This window comes from Arvicola amphibius, chromosome 5 (assembly GCF_903992535.2).
Source record: "Arvicola amphibius chromosome 5, mArvAmp1.2, whole genome shotgun sequence".
NCBI lineage: Eukaryota > Metazoa > Chordata > Mammalia > Rodentia > Cricetidae > Arvicola > Arvicola amphibius.
This window is the reverse complement of record NC_052051.1, coordinates 15027815-15044493: the sequence shown is the minus strand read 5'-3', so window position 1 is coordinate 15044493 and position 16679 is coordinate 15027815. Positions and strand designations below refer to the sequence as shown.

Below are 16679 nucleotides of genomic sequence, written 5' to 3'. Positions count from 1 at the left end.
TAGAGAGAGACACATGCATGCCAAGGTGCATGGGCAGCTCAGAGGACACTTTGTGGGAATTGGTCCTCTCCTTCTACCATTGGGTACCGGGGACTGAACTCAGGCCATCAGGCCTGGCAGCAAGCACTTTTACCCCCGAGTTATCTTGCCCCCTTGCTGCCGTCACTCATGTTTTGTCTGTCTGTCTGTCTCTGTGAGACAGGTCTCCCTAGACAACCCAGGTGGGCTCAAACTTGAATCACCTCCCAAGTGCTGGAATGTGGGCGTGAGCTACCGTGTCCAGCTTGAGAGCTGATGTTCCTGTGGCCCACAGTCCTGAAGTGAGAAGTGTGTGGTGTGGGCACCTCCTAGGAACTGTGGTGTCTTATCTTCAGGACCTCATCAAATGCTAACTAACTCTCAGAGGCCCTTCCTCCAAAATATCATTAGCATAGGTATTTGGTGATTAGATTTCCAATATCTGGACGCCTGGGGACCCTTTCACACCCCCTGCTGATGTCATTACACTTTTGTCATGTGGATGAGCACTTGGTCCAACCTTAGACGTAGAACAGGCTATCCCTTATTGACTGGTTTTCAGGGCCATAATTTTGTCTTTCATTTTCAATTATATGCAGAGCTGTCTGTCTTAGTTAGGTTCCTACTACTGTAAGAGAACACTGTGAGCAAAGCAACTCGGGAAGGAAAGGGGTTATTTCTTATAATTCATAGATCACACCCCATCACCAAGGGAAGTCAGGGCAGGAACCAAAGGCAGGAACCTGGAGGCAGGAACCAAAGCAGAGGCCATGGAGGAGTGCTGCTTACTGGCTTGCTCCTCATGGCTTGCTCAGACTGCTTTTTCTTATACCATTCAGGCAACTGCTCAGGGTTGGTATCACCCACAGTGAGCTGGGCTCGCCCACATCAATCCTTAATCAAAGCACTACCCATAAATTTTTCTACAAGCCAATCTTACAGAGGCATTTTCTCAGTTAAGACTCCCTCTTCCCAGACATGTCTAGGTTTGTGCCAAGTGGACGAAAAACAACCAGCACACTGTCCTAGGCTGGGTAACCATGTTTGAAACATTCTCGACGAGGGTGAATGAGATTGGACGTGGAAGGACTTGTTTGTTGGAGGCAGGAGGACCTGGAGTGCACTCATTAATGAGTCAGGGTTCTCTAGCAGAGCAGAACTGATAGGAGAAAAATAAATGTGCAATTGATTAAATCAGTTGGCACTGAAATAATACCGCCTGAGAGGCTGAGGCTCTGGGAGGTGCCTTGTCCTAGAAGTGGGGTGTGTTAGCAGTTGGGGTGGCTCCACGGTGGCTGTCTCACACTAAAGAGGTGCAGAATCCAGTAGTTGCTCAGTTCCTGAGGCTGGAAGCCTCAGCAGTCCCATTTGAGTGCCAACCCCTGGAGGGTTTCTGTAGAGCAGCTGATCCTTCGTCACGTGGATGTGCGGAAATGCTGATCCTAACGTCTGTGGAGGGCTCAGCTTCAACAACAGGGAAAGTTAACTCGGCAAGAGGAAGGCTAAGAGAGCCCGGGGCCAAAGGCTCTTTGTTCTGCCATGCCTTTTTTTTTTTTTTATCTAGACTGCTACCAGAAAGTGCCACCTACATATGGGATGGCTCTTCCCACATCACTTAAGGCTATAAGACAATTCTTCAAGTGAGCTCCTTTTTCAAGTTGACATTGAAACCTAATCACACAAAACTCAAAGTCATCCTCATCTATACAGCCAGTTTGATGATAGCCTGGGCTACAGGTGACCACTTAAAATAAAAATCAATCAATAAAATATGAGTCTGAAGCCAGGTGGTAGTGGTGCATACCTCTAATCCCAGCACTTGGGAGACAGAGGCAGATGGATCTCTGTAAGTTCGAGGCCAGCCTGGTCTACAAACTGAGTTCCTGAGTTCCAGGACAGGCTGCTACACGAAGAAATCCTGTTTCAAAAAAGAATACACAAACACACACACATGTCTGGTTCAGCTAGCATACATGAAGCCCTAGACTTGATCCCCCCCCCACCATATAAGAATCCACTTGTGCTGGGCAGTGGTGACACGTGCCTTTAATTCCAGCACTTAGGAAGCAGAGGCAGGCAGATCTCTGTGAGTTCAAGGCCAGCCTGGTCTACAAGAGCTAGTTCCAGGACAGGCTTCAAACCTACAGAGAAACCCTGTCTCAGAAAGAAAGAAAGAAAGAAAGAAAGAAAGAAAGAAAGAAAGAAAGAAAGAAAGAAAGAAAGAAAGAAAGGAAGGAAGGAAGGAAGGAAGGAAGGAAGGAAGGAAGGAAGGAAGGAAGGAAAAAAAAGATCTACTTGTAGGAACTGGAGAGATGGATCGTTGGTTAAGAGTGCTAATAATAATAATAGAATCCACTTGTAAACTCAGGAGATAGAAGCAGGAAAATGAGGAGCCCGAGGTTATCCTTGCCTACACAGTGCATTGGAGGCCAGCCTGAGAGCAAGAGACCCTGTCTCAAAAGACAAAGAAGAGGAGGAGCTTCTGAGGTCTCACTTCTCTGTCAGGACGTGTTTGAAGTCAAACTGGTTGATGGAGGACAGAGAGGCATTTTCTTCAGGATAGTGTACCCTGGTGAGGTGCTCACACTTCTGAAACGGCCCTAATGACCTCAGGGGGTCACGCGCACACACGGTATGAAAGCAGAAAGGGGGGTTAGTTAAGAAGACAGGAAGGATGAGTGGGAAGTGGAGTGGGGCAGGAAGTGTGATGGAGGGGGAGTGATTACGACCAAACTCTAAGTGGACTAACTCTGTGTTTGACTGACGCCATACTGCTTTCCACAGAGGCTACGCTAGTTTATATTCTCAGCAGTAGAGCGCAGAGACTGCCGTGTCTCTACATCCTCACAGGCCAGGCTAGGCTGGAACTCACTATGTAGACTCAGCTGGCCTCAAACTCCTAAAGATCCCCGGCCTCTGCCTCCTGATTGCTGGGATTAAAGGTGTGCGCCATCTATGCCTGGCTTGGGTTGGGTTTTGAGGCAGAGTATTGCTTTGTAACCCAGACTGGTAGTGAACTTGAGATCCTCCTGCCTCTACCTATGAGTTCTGGGATTGTGGGTTTACACCAGTACACCTGACTTTCTGTTGGTGGGGGTTTTTGGTTCGTTTTTGTTTTATTGTTTCTGGAGAAGGGATTTCTCTGTAACTTTGGGGCCTGTCCTGGAACTCCCTCTGTAGACCAGGCTGGCCTCGAACTCGCAAAGATCCACCCGTCTCTGCCTCCCGAGTGCTGGGATTAAAAGCGTGTGTCACTACCGTGCAGCTACTATTGGCGGCTTTTGTTTTGCTCTTCTCCAATGCCCAGTGACGCTAGTCTTTCCATGGTTGCATTGGCCATTGGATCATTTCTCTGAAGTGTCTGTTCAAGTCCTCGGGTGAAGTTGTCTGTTTTCTGATGTCAGGCTGTTTGTATTCTTGCCAGCGGCTCAATGATTTAAGGGTATTTTCCTCCTAGTGGATTGCCTTTCCACTCTATTGATAGTGTCCTTTTGATGTGGGTTCTTTGAGAGCAATGGAACTTTCCTTGGCTCTTAGTAAGCTTAGCCCAGGGACCTAGAATGCTGGATGATCATGGTCATCAAAGCTGTCCTGAGCCAGTGGCTTCTGGGCTCATTGTCTCCGAAGAATAAGAAATGCAGACCAGGAGAGAGTAGAACAAACACACATTTATTAAGAAAAGTGAAAAGGACTCCCAGAGGGAAGAAGGCCCCCCCCCCCGTCGCCCCACCCTGTGGTCTTTCATGGGTCCTATGGTAGGAACTGAATGCAGACTGAGGTCAGCTTTATTGGGACCGGTCACTTTCAGTTTATCATGGCCTGGAACTGGGAGGAGTCTACATGTCCTACACAGCTCTCTGAACCCCACTAGGGAAATTCCCGTGTTCCAGAATGATCTTGAATCCATGATCTTTCTGCTTCCACCTTTTGAGAGCTGGCACCACCCTGTCCAGCTCATCAACCTCATCCTTTTACACGTGGGGACCCCACGTGTCTGCACTGTGTTTGAGTTTAGTCGTATTTCATTTGAGATATTTGACCCCTGGAAAGGCAGCTTTGACCAGCTTCCGGGATCCACAACCCATCTTCCCTGACATCATGGTTCCTGGACTTGCATCTGAGAACCTCCCGCCCCAGTGACAAGAAGCTAACATCTGGGTCCATCGGCACTGTCCCTGGTAGGACAGTCACATTGGCCCAAGTTTTTCTCCCATCTGTTGATTCTGGTTTGCTCCCTGGGATCATAGGAACCAGGGAATTCTTATTTCCCAGGAAATGCTTTGTTTTTTGCAGTGCCGGAATGAGACCCAGGAATTTGCACATGCTGGATAAGCAGTCTAGGGATCCATTTTGATCCCAAACACAGCTGCATGCTGGGCACTTGGGTGCCAGGTGTGTGAGGCTTATCACAGTCACCACACAAAGCTCTCTATAAAGAGGCGCTGTTGTTGAGTCCTATCTTGTAGGTGTAACAAATAAGATCTGAAGAGCTTGTAACTTGCCCAGGATCAGACAGTTCAAAGGCCACAGCCACAGCCCTTAGCAGAATTGCCTCTCTGCTGCTCCCTAGCGCCCGGCCCACTCCTCTCCACACCTTCAGTCATTCCCCAAAGGGCGCCCTATCCTGTCCTAAGTGTTCCTCTGAAAATCCCACGTCCATATTTGGTCATTTAAGGACAGTGTGCAGAGGGCATTGGCTCTTCCAACCTGAGCACTGCATTCTCATGAGTGACCCAGGACATTGTAGAGTTGGAGTTGCTGTCCCCAAATAAAACCAAGGGCTCTGTTACATCACCTGCCACTGAGTGCGCCTTCCCCATCCACAGCATCCCTGGGATTTATCTTTAACCAATGAAGAGGAACTTTCCCCCATCCTCTATGGTGTTTACACTGATTCAAAGACACTTGGGTCATTGTATTTTGTTTCTTTATTTTAAGACAAAGCGTGTAGCCCATGCCTGCCTCCCGCTGCAGCTCAGGCTGACTTTGAACTCCCAATTCTCTTGCCGCAGCCACCCTGGTGCTGGAGTCACCGAAGTGTGCCACTGGGGCCAGATGGAGCTCGGATCTTAATCCTTTGTTTCACAGCTGACATCTTTGGAGCACTCACAGTGTGCCAAGCACGGCTTCAGCCCTTAACAAAACCCACATCAGTGCCAATGAGCCCACCGTAGCCCAGGAGGCTGCAGGTTGCTAGCGATATTCACAAACGAGGAAACAGACCCAGGGCTGGGGTCCAGTGCAGTGGTAGAGTGCATACATTCAAGGCCAGGAAGTCAAGGGCCAGAACCTGTTTATTCAGCCTTGACATGGTGCTGGTGCCACACTTTCTAACCGTCTCCCCTAGGTGGTAGGGGACCCTTCCTTTTTAACAAAGAGGGGACAGACCAGGGACACAGAGGCAAACAATTTCAAGTCAGGAGGTAACAAAATGCTTTATTTCGTTATGATTGTTTCCCATTGCTTTCTACTTATGGAATAATATTTCACTTGATAGGAATAACATTTCTTTTGAAAATAAATCTAGGAGCTGGAGATGTAGCCCAATCAGTGGGGTGTTCGCCTAGCAAGTGTGAGCACCCCATCTCCAGCCACACATAAAAACTGGCTTAGTGTCACATTCCTGCAGTTCCAACACCAGGAAAGTGGAACCAGCTCATTCTCAGCTACCTAGCAAGTTTGAGGCCAGCTTGGGCTCCATGAGACCCTACCTCAAAAAGTAAGGGGGGAAAAAAGCAATACAATAAAGCTAAGTAAAAAGATGTGATCTTGTGCAAGAAAATGTGTGTAGGTAGCATTAGAAATTGTTTTCAGATGACAGAAGCAATTCTGGTCTTGGGGAAATCTGTGATGCCTTTAGGAAGTTTGTCCCAACTGATCAGGAATGGCTAGTCTGTGACCAAAAGGCCCAAGCCTGGCTCCACTTAGCTGGTTTCTAGTGCTCTTACAGTGCATGTCCCTCCGTGGTCAGAAGGGGGCGCTCCTGACCACGATTACTCAATACCCACCCTGTTGAAGCAGACTAGTCTCAAAGTTTCCGACTGGGGCCGGCACAACTTGCTTTCCCTCACATCTCGCTGGCAAGTGTCTCAGTCACGTCCTTCTTCAGAGAACAGAAGTATGGAGCTACCTCCTGCCTGGAAAGAGAGTAGGACCAATGTGAACACACCAGGGTAGACTAGTCCAGCCCCTTTCAATTAGCCTGTCCTTACTCACTAATGTCCTGCACCTGGCCTTAGAGCCCCTGTTCCTAGGGACCAGAGAAGGTGAGCTTGACAGCCGCTCTATAAACAAATACTTCACGCCTGTTGGTGAGGGTGCTGTCCCTTCACAAACGGTCCAGACTCATCTAGGTTCTGGAGTGAGCTGGGCTGCGGCTGGGCTGCGGCTAGGCTCCGGCACTGTTCTGTTTTGAAAGGACAGAAGAGCAGGTAGCTGGAAAGGGGAGGGAGGCAAGGGGAGAGCCACACCGGAAAGCCTCGTGGGGCGCAAGGCGTCAGTCCTCAGGAGACCGCTGGAGGAGCATTTGAAGGGATTGAATTCAGGTCATCCAACCAAGAGGCAAGCACCTTTACCCGATGACCTCATTGTAAGCATCCTCATTGATTCCTCCTCAGAGGCCTCCTCAGAGAACTCTGTCAAACAAATCTCTATTAGCTGCTTTTTTTTTTTGGTCTCATTCGAAGCTGTTGAAGGTTTGGGGTGTACTATGAAGAAAACAGTCAGAGGGCGTCTCCATAGCAGGGGCTGGAGAAGGGGAAATAGATTATATCAACAAGTAACTGAACACACTGGCCGTGTTAAGTTGACATGCTAGGAAGACATAATAGAGAATAAAGGTTGAGGAAGGCGCAGAACTCTTACAAAGCGTGGGAAAGGGGCAAGAGTCCGGGGCTGAAGATCCACTGTCTCTCCAGGGCTTGAAAGGAGATGCGCAAAGGCCCCGAGACACAAAGGAAAACAGACGGAGGAGTGACAGGAGGTTGGAGACGTGGGACACAGTAGTAAGCCCTCGGGACGGGAGTTCTGTGAGGTGCATGAATGGCACTGAAGGGGCTTAAAGAAGGGAGAGATCTGGGGGTAAGGTGTGTTTGCGCATGCGCACCCTCGGGTTCGGGCACCGGAGCCAGAGTGGGCAAGGAAGAGCTGTATAAAGATTGCTGGTTTCCAGAAAACATGGCGATTGTGCCAAAGCTGGCTGTAGTGGAGCGGGAAAAAAAAAAAAAAAAAAAAAAAAAAAAAACACGAAAATTCTAGCTACCGTGGAGGTGGTGTGGACTGGGGTTTTTGATGACGACTCTGGAGGGACAGGCCGGGGGCGGGGAAGGTACGACAGGTTGTGATGAGGATGAGGATGCTAAGAACCTAGGGATGGAGCAGGGCCATCCGGTCACACAAAGCTTCCAGCGTGTTTAATATGATCCCCGTTAATGACTAGATGTGATTTTTCACTCATATCTTCTGCTAACTTTATTTTTAGAGTACACAGGTGTAGTGTATATGTATGTTTGTGTGAGTTTATTTGTATCGTGTGTGCAGGAGCCATGGAGGCCAAAAGGGTGTCGGAGCCCGTGGAAACGGAGGTACAGAAGGCTCTGAGCTGCCACATGGGTGCGAGGGTCCTCTCCAAAGACAGGAAGCACTCCTAAGCACTGAGCCGTCTCTCCAGGCTCTATGTTAACTTTTGTGATGGGGGAGTGGCATTTAATGTTATGAATGCCGTTGTAAATGAGGATGAATGCAAATGCAAATGAGGGCCTGGGGACTTCCTCAAAGGTGCCCGCACAATGGCACCAGGGGTAGGAAACCGAACGTGGGAAGGTAGAAATGCAGAACAAAAGGCCCTGGGGTCAGGTTTTTTGTTTGTTTGTTTGTTTGTTTGTTGTTTGTTTGTTTGTTTTAACCTTGCATTCTGATTGGTACAGTGGCAAGGACTGTGCTTGAATTGCGCTGAGGCCTCTTTAAGGAACTTACGTGACTCTAGCGAGTCTTTTAGCGACATTTCCCATTGGCCACTAGGAGGAGCTCTGGAAGGTCAAATAGCGGTGCTGGACACAGATTTGCAGAGCTGGTTCCAGCTACCCAGCGCCCTGCTGCAATGGGGGACAGGGATGGGCCAGAAGAGGGTGTCAGGACGCTGAGCTCTGTTAGGTGGCCACGCTTCTCTGCGCAGCTCCTTTGGCCCCTTTCCTGGGGCTCTCAGCCTCGCCAAGAACATTGGCTGACCCGGGAGTTGGGGTGGGAGGGTGGGACCGTGGGTTTGCGGAGGATTGCGAAAGCCGAGATCCAAGGTGCAGAACTGCAGACTGGCAAGTGACTCAGCAGCCAGCAGCACCCTGCCTGACTGTCCTTCCTGAGTAGTGGTTCTCAACCTTCCTAACGCTGCGACCCTTTAATACACTTCCTCAGGTTGTAGTGACCCCCCCCACCATAAAATTATTTCGTTGTTACTGAATTGTAAATTTTTTGCTACTCTTATGAATTGTAATGTAAAATATCTGTGTTTTCCAATGGTCTTAGGCGGGTCTTTCGACTCCCAGAGGAGCCACGACCCAAAGGTTGAGAACCGCTACTCCTGAGTCACTGCCTGGATCCTGGATCACCGCTTTAAGTTTTCCTAACTCCTCACCTGTAAGATCGTCTCCTTGCAGAAGAGGGCCACTAGCTCAGCTCCCCCTCTCCAAGGCAAGGGTCACCTGACCACCAGGTGCTGTCAGGGCTCTCAGCTTCCTTGTTCTCAGCCATGGCTCACCATTTAAAATTCACTTCCTTTTTTAGCTACTTCCTTTACTACCTGTTCCCACCCCACCTTCCCCCACCAAGATGCCAGCAGGCCAGGCGGAGCATGGAGTCACTGGACACAGCCCTGGGTTCTCAGCTCCATTTGGACTTGAGATAAGCCACATCCTTCCTTAAACTTTAAATCATATTTTTATGTTTATTTGTGGTGTATGTGAGAGTGAGCAGGTGACCACAGGCTCCTGTGGAGGTCAGAGATAGCCTGTGATGTGGGATGTCCTTATAGTTTCTGTGTGATTATTCAGATCTGGGCAGCTGGGAAACCAAAGAGCTGTCTCCACTTACAAACCGGCAAGGATGGGTTTTCACCTTCTTCCAGAGACAGGCCTGGGAGTCCATACCTTTACCTGCTGAGCCATCTCACAGGCCCCACCCCTTATTTTTTTTAACTATGAGTATGTCTAATATATTATTTGGGATATACTTATGCTACAAAGCATATGTTGTTTTAATGAAGTTACAATTTCACTGGATGTTTTTATTTCCACTGCCAACTGCAATCCTGTAAGGGAAGGCCCTTGCCCACCATCTTCCTTGCTCAATCTGCAGCTTCCACAATAACTGTGCTGATAAAGCTGATTGCTTGGATAGGTGAATTCCTTCTATCCTTCCCTCATTTCCTCAGTCAACCCATTTATTTTAAGCACCATTGGGTCCTTGAAAAACAATGATGAGCAGGCAGTCCAAAGGAGGAGGAGGTAGTCACCATCTGATTAGGCTATGGTAAATACGACGCAAAACTCTGGGGGTTGTGAAGGGACAGAGGAGGAGTCCCTAAGCCCACCCAGGTCATCAGGCCTTTTATGGAGAAAGATGACCAAGACAAGTGGGACCCCCAGCCCTGTCAGAGAGTAGGGCAGGGCCCTGGAGCTCTGCAGGTGGCTGTGGAGGGAGTGTCATCCAGTCACTGGGTGTCACTACCTACCAGCGGACTCCCAGGTGATGCCAGGGTGGCTTTAACTGTACTCGTCTTACATATGGGGAAACTGAGGACAGGAAGGGATAGACTGGGAAGGGAAAGTAGAGTTTCAAGCTCACGTCTAAGAGACTCAGAAGGAAGCCTCTTCTCTTCCAGAAAAAGCTACTGTGCCAAGGACCAGAGCCCCAAAAGGAGGACAAGGATCCTGGTGCTCAGAGGGGTAAAGGACTCTTTCTACAAATGTGGTTGGCTCCCAGGGTAGCAGGAGAACATGAAGAGACAGCAGGAGGTCTTAGCAGGTCCCCAAAGGCAGCTTCTGTGCCTCTCATTTCTATCTAGGTTGGGACTTGAGGCCCCTTTTTGAGGCCTGTGGCTGGTTACTCCCATGGGTCCTGGAAAGGTCTTTGGTCTCCATGGTGACCACTTCCCACCATCCCCGAAATCTCATTGTGACCAGTATTAAGGGATTAACTAGTCGGCAGCCCTCCCAGGGTCTTGGGTGCCAGAGAGGCAGCAGGAAGTGGTTCAAGGATGAGGAGGTTGCCCACCGTTCGTGACCCCATAGGACCGGGAAGAGGATGTCGGACGGGGGCCAGGGCTTTCCCCAGGACCCACCAGGTATGCTCCTGAGTTTGCATCTGTCTAGAAGGAAGCTCAGGGTGGTGGGAGAGGGACGAGGAACTCAGGGAAACGTCCAGAATTCAGGGTATGTGGGAAACTTTAGCCCCAGCCCAAGAAGGCCAAAAGTCCTGATAAGAGATGGACATATGATCAAAATAGGGTTCAGAGCCCCTCAACAAGAGACTCTTCAGGGGGTACTCCAAGGCTGATCAACCATTTAATCTTCATTTTGCAGTTGGGGAAACTGAGGCAGAAAGAGAGGAAAGTGAGTTGCTCAAAGTCAGTAAAGTAACACAGGTGAATAATTAATTCAGAGGAGACCTCAAAGTAGCCTAAACAGAACATAGGTCAAAAAAGAAACTAACAAAGCCCCCTGTCACATTGCTCCCTCTGTGCCCAGAAGCCCGAAGCAGCAGGCTCCACAGTGCTAGGGGACTTGACCACAAAGCCCTGACCATGCCACCCAGGGGACGACTAGTCTCCGGGTTCCGATTTTGATGGCTTGTTCACCCTTTAGCCTCTTTGGAGGATTGTTGATCCAAAACAATGGATGTCCTGGCGATCCAGCACCAGGAAGGAAATGTAAGGCCCAGGGACTCCCCAGGAACTTAGTTGGTGGAGTGCTTGTCTAGTGGGAATGAAGCTCTGGGTTCCATCCCCAGCATTGCATAAACCAGACAGGATGGTGCACACCCGTAATCCCAGTACTCAGGAGGTACAGGCAGGAGGATCAGAAGTTCAAGGTCATTCTCCACTAGAAACCAACTTTAAGGCCAGACTAAGCTACCTGTATGAAACTGTGAGAAAATAAAAATCCGAGATTCAGAGCCCCAGGAGACTAAGTGTCCTCGGCTGAGCTTCTCCTTGGCCAAGGCTTGCCCTAACTAATGGTGTCAGGTGACCTACAGACCACCACAGAAAGCGAGAAGAGCCCAGTGCGGAGCAGTGCGGGAGGCTGGGTGACAGCCCAGGATCAGTGCAAGCTCCAGAAAGACAAGGAAAAGTAAGAAACGGCCAGGATAGTGCAGAGCCCGGAAGAGGTGGTGAACAGAGTCCACGGAAGCAAGGCTTCTCAGCAGGGGCCTTCTTATATCTTGATTTAGATCCATAGCAATGTAGCAAGGACTAAAGACTAAAAACTTTAACAAATGAGGTAAAGTAGTAAATAAGAATAATAACAACATGCACCTCCACAAAGACAGGTGTGCAGCCAAGATTGCAGTGCACATCCTAGGAACTAGCTTCATGTCATTTCATCCTTGACCTGAAAGCCAATATGGTGTTGCCAATAATAACAGCAAAAGTCATTGGTACCTGGAATCGGAACTGTCTGTAAACTGGAGACAGAGCCAGGTGTGGTGTAAACACCACCCATGAGTCAGCGTTCTGACTTTGTGAAGCAGTTATCCCTGACCCAGCTCACAGGTAGGGAAACTGAGCCTCACCATAGGTTTGACTCATTGTCAAACCTGGACCCACATTAAGGCATTTCAAGCTCTCAGTGGCCCCACAAAAGTTCTGAATGGCCACCCACCAGACTTCTCTGGGGATTTCCAACACCTAGCACCGTGCATGTGACTCCAGATTTTTATTTTGAGATAGAGTATGGCCACATAGCTCAGGCTAGCTCCTTCCACTCACCAGAATGTAGCTCAGGTTGGCCTGGATTTCCTGCCCCTCTTGCTGTGATTACAGGTGTGTGCTACCTTGCCTGCCTGACTATCCAACCCCAAGATTTGTCTGTCAGTTTGTGATAGGGCTTAGAAATCTTTGTTTCATCTCTCTTTTATTCTCTATGCGGTGCTGGGGATGGAACCCAGGGCCTGTCACATGCTAGACAAGTATGCTACCACTGTGCACAATCCCTTCAAAACCAGGGTGGAGAAACCTTTTACAGTCTCAGGTGAGTCCCGCAGTGGTGGCACATGCCTTTAAACCCAGCACTTGGGAGGCAGGCAGAGATCTGAGTTCGAGGCCAGCCTGGTCTACAGCACGAGTTGCAGAACAGCCAGGGCTACCCAGAGAAACCCTGTCTCAAAACCAGAACTGTCTCAGGTGGTTCCATTTCATTATCTGGACTGAAATTCTGCTAGGTTTTCCCAAGTGAGAAACCAGGGCCAAGGAGAGAAATGGCCTTTCCCCGGACCACACATGGCTAAAAACAAAGCTGGGATAAGGCAGTCAATGACTTTCATGGAACCTTTGTTCAAAGAAGTGGAAACCCCTCCTGAGAAGCCAGGTCCTGGGGCTTTGGAACAAGGGCTGGGTTTCCACCCCTTACCCCATCCCCCACTCAGCCCTCTTGCCTAGAACATTTGTGCAATGAACAGCGATCCTGTACACAGTGATCCTGGCCTGTCTCAAAATTCCCAAATACTTACTTTACCCTGATAACCTGAGACAAATTCCCGGGACTCCCTCTGGACAGAAGTCAGGGGGATTAAGGGTGACTTCTGAATGGCAGAATCATTCCTCATCCCCCCCCAAAACCACGACTTGGGCTATCAGAGGCTCCCCCTCACCCCTTAGGCCCTACAAAGGTTAAGGTCACCTCACAGAACACAAACAGGACAGTGACACCCTCAGCCCACATGTCATAAGCCACCTGGCAGTAGGCAAACAGCCCACAGGAAACACCACCCACAGGACCCAATCCTGGCCTCTTTCCTGGTCATTTCTGGCCATCCGCTTCTCAGACCTCCTAAACCTACCCCATCCGCATCTCCCACAGCACACTGCTTTCTGCTCACAGCTGCTTCCCCGTTCTTATCCTGCCGGCCTTCCCTGGATACTTACTACATCCGGGAAAGTCTTCTAAGGATGGGGTGGCTTTGGGACTAGGAATACAGGTTCCAGAGTCAGCATGAATTTGAATCCTACATTTTATTTCCTATCAACTGTGTGAGCTTGGGCGCACGACTCAACGTCTCTGGGCCAGCTGTCATACAAACTGCTGATAAAAACACCCCAGCCCCAGATCAGTGCGAGGATTCATGAATGAAGCCCCTGATACAAATGTCCACACACTGGCTCTGTGTGTCTTTGACACAATTTCATCCTCATGGGAAAATTAAAATGTAGGCATTTTCTCAAGTCACAAGGGAAGAAACGGAAGCTAAAGGGTCTAGACAGTCAGGGAACTGTTCTGGGTTCTGTGTCTTTTCTCTAGGGACCTGATGCTTCCAGAGATGAGATACAGCCAAAGCTAAGAGCTGCCTCTACTTAACGCACCTGCTGCTGGGACTGCTCACAGACCTGCAGGACACAGATGACATCCCCTGACTTAGCTGCTGGTAGCTCTCAGAGATCTGTCAGCAGAGGGGAAGCCCCTTGTCCTTGATGTCCTAAAACTCATCACTCAGGCCCTGGGACACTCAAGCTATCAAAAACAGCCTGTTCTTAGAAAGGATGCACCCCCTTTCTTTCTCTGTTTCCCTATCTGCTGGGTCTGGGCCAGGGTTTTCTTGGCTTGAAAATGAACTGTTACCATCTCATCTAATGCCGGATGGTGGTGGCGCAGCCTTTAATCCCAGCACTTGGGAGGCACAGGCAGATGGATCTCTGTGAGTTCAAGGCCAGTCCGGTCTACAGAGTGTGTTCCAGCCGGGGCTACACAAAGAAAACCTGTCTCAAAAAAAAAAAAAAAAAAAAAAAAAAAGAACCAACAAAGGATCTCATCTAAGAAGGCACCATCTGGCTCCCTCTAGGCTCCTGGGAACCCCAGGACCCAACTTGAAAGCCTCCCTTTGCATCTCACCGAAGATTCTCTGGCTGGGACATTAGAACCAAAATCTGCTGCTTCACATCCCCCTTCGGGATGCTTCCCGCTGCCTTTATCTCCCTGTGCTAACAGAACAAATATGCTCAGGCCCTGGAGCAGGGGCACATGCACGGTGTTGACTCTTGAGCAAAGCCACCCCTCCGGAGGGTGCTGCGGAGGTTGTTGGAGGTGTGTGGAGAGGCCAGTGGCCTCTTGCATAACCTAGGAGGCCTCCTGCCCACCCCGGGGCCTTTTCAGGGTTAGGGATGAGGCAAACCGCAAACTCATGCCCAGTTAATTTTTTAAAGCAAGACCAACAGACTCAGCAATGATTAGCAGACGGGTAAGTTCATCTTAATCACACTGAGGACAGAAAGTGAGGAAGAGGCCACTGGAGGCCCGGGGATAGGGCCCAGTTATCAGTTAACCACATAAGTGTAGTTTTCTTTTAAAACCACTGGCCTTCAGCTCCCTCATCATCCTCTTTGATATATTGTGGTCCCTGAGTGAGCCAGGGACCATCAGTCATTGAGTAGAAGTAACATGCCGTCATCCACGGTCTGTGAGTTGAGAAGGCAATGGAGTCCCCTTTATTAAGACAGAATTCATCAGTCACCTCTATTAGCCTGAAGCAAGTCCCTTCTCCCCTGTGGAGGGGCCCCATGTCTTTAGCCCAACTTCCAACCTGCAGCAAGGTCTCCATCTGACCTATGGGTGGCTTACAAGATGGTTTTTCCAGACTGAAGTTCCAGGAAGTCTCAGTGAGACTGAGCCACAGTGGACAGAGCTCAGGAGCTCAAAAAGGAGCAGAGAGGCCCCCAAGAGGACACCTACCTGGTTTCAGTTGTTGACACCAACAAGAATCAGATTCCAGCTTCAGACAGAGGTGGTCCTCTCAGATAGGAACAGAGATTCTTTGGTAGTGAGCTGGGGGCTTCAGGATGGCCTAGTAGGTCCCAGCTGCCTAGGGCTCCTACCCTCGGGTCTTGGGAGCTGCCAAAGGAAACGGCAAAGCCAGGCCAGTCTCAGGCCAGGTGGCTGCCTGGACTGGAGTTTGGTCAGCAGTTGGGGACCTATATTGTGAGATAGTTAGGACTTTGTCCACAAACTGGAATTTGAAATTTCAAAGGGGCGAAGCTGAAGGCCCTACCTACCCCAGAGTAGAGATGGCTCTTGGCTTCTTGCCCCCACGACTTTTGTTCTTTGTCTTGATAAGTGCTAGCTTCCCCTGCCCTGCGCCCCGGGTGGCAGGTGGGGGAGGAAGGAGAGGAGATAGAGGTGAGGTGAGCTCGGAGAGGAGAAGCCAAGGCGCCAGGTGGCCCCAGGTGGCTGGATGTCTGTAGTGTGCCTCTAGACCTGCATGCGGTCAGAGACAGAGCCCTGGCTACTCAGGTTCATGACAACGCCCCTGCTGTACTGCAATAGGGAACCAGCTGGAGCCAGACCCAATCTCCAGGACACTGTAGCTATTCCAGGGTCCCCGGGGAGTTGGGGGGGCAACACAGACGGGGAGGCCCTTGAGCCCCATAGTCAGCCTTGATCCAAATGGCAGACTCCTCTGCTGTACGAGTCATGGCCCTTGGGCAAATGTATTTTTGCCTTATTGAGTCTCATTTGGTCTTATAACGTGAGGACATCCTGGAAATGTGAGAAGAATTGGGTTCTTATCTTGAGGCCAGACACATGTATCCATGACATTTGCTGTCACTGCAGTTTGCTCTGGGGGCTAAGGATGCTGCTCAGTCGGGAGAGGGCTTAGCTCGCATGAGTGACGGGCTTTAGTCTGAAGCACTGTATGAACCAGCCACGGCAGCACACGCCTGCTACCCCAGCACTCAGAAGACAGAAACATGGGGATGGGAAATTAAAGCCATACTGGGCTACATAGCGAGCCTGGGCTACAAAAGACAGAGTGAGGGAGAAGGATATGATCCATTATGACAGGCCCTTAAACTCCACTCACATCAGAGATGTGATCTTCGAGCTCAACTCCTGGCCAGCTGCCACCTCTCTGGACCATCCTCTTTCCTGCTCACTCCCTGTCTCCATCTACAAGGTGAAGAGCTTGGCCCTCCAGGCAAGCTTTGAATTCATCTCTTCCAGAAACTGCCACTCCTTGAGCTGAGGTCTGGCAGCTCAACAAGAAAGGACAGAGGTGACGAACAAGTCCCACACTGAAGATATCCAGGCTGAAAAATGCCCTACCTAGGAGTTCCCCAGAGTAGGGGTTCTGAGTCTCAAAGATTATGTGGCCAGTGGAGCCAGGAGTCTCCAACCATGGATGACAATCACTACTGTTGTACGTTGTATCCCTGGGCATCCATGAGGGAGGTTCCAGAATCCTCCTCAGATATCCAAATCCACACGTACTTGATAACAACACCTCATATCAATGACTGTTGTGTTTGCATACGACCTGTGCACAGCCCGCTGTATTTTTAAGCATCTTCAGGCTATGTATGCCACCTTGGGAGTGCTACATAACTAGTTTTTAGTTGTTAAGTTAAATTACTTAAGGGGTAATGACAAGGAAAAACAAATCTGTACAATGGCCAGGCAAGT

General features: G+C 49.7%; 1 protein-coding gene and 1 long non-coding RNA gene across 2 annotated transcripts in view; one reads left to right on the top strand and one right to left on the bottom strand.

Moving 5' to 3' along the window:
- Hnf4a (hepatocyte nuclear factor 4 alpha) overlaps positions 1 to 16679 on the top strand; it is a 61806-nt gene that overhangs the window by 15617 nt on the left and 29510 nt on the right. The gene's annotated exons all lie outside the window — the stretch shown is intronic.
- LOC119814278 lies at positions 5428 to 15459 on the bottom strand. The gene is made up of 2 exons (XR_005285382.2): positions 14952 to 15459; positions 5428 to 6155 (listed from the first exon to the last, which is right to left on the bottom strand). It is a non-coding gene; the product is annotated as an uncharacterized LOC119814278 (long non-coding RNA).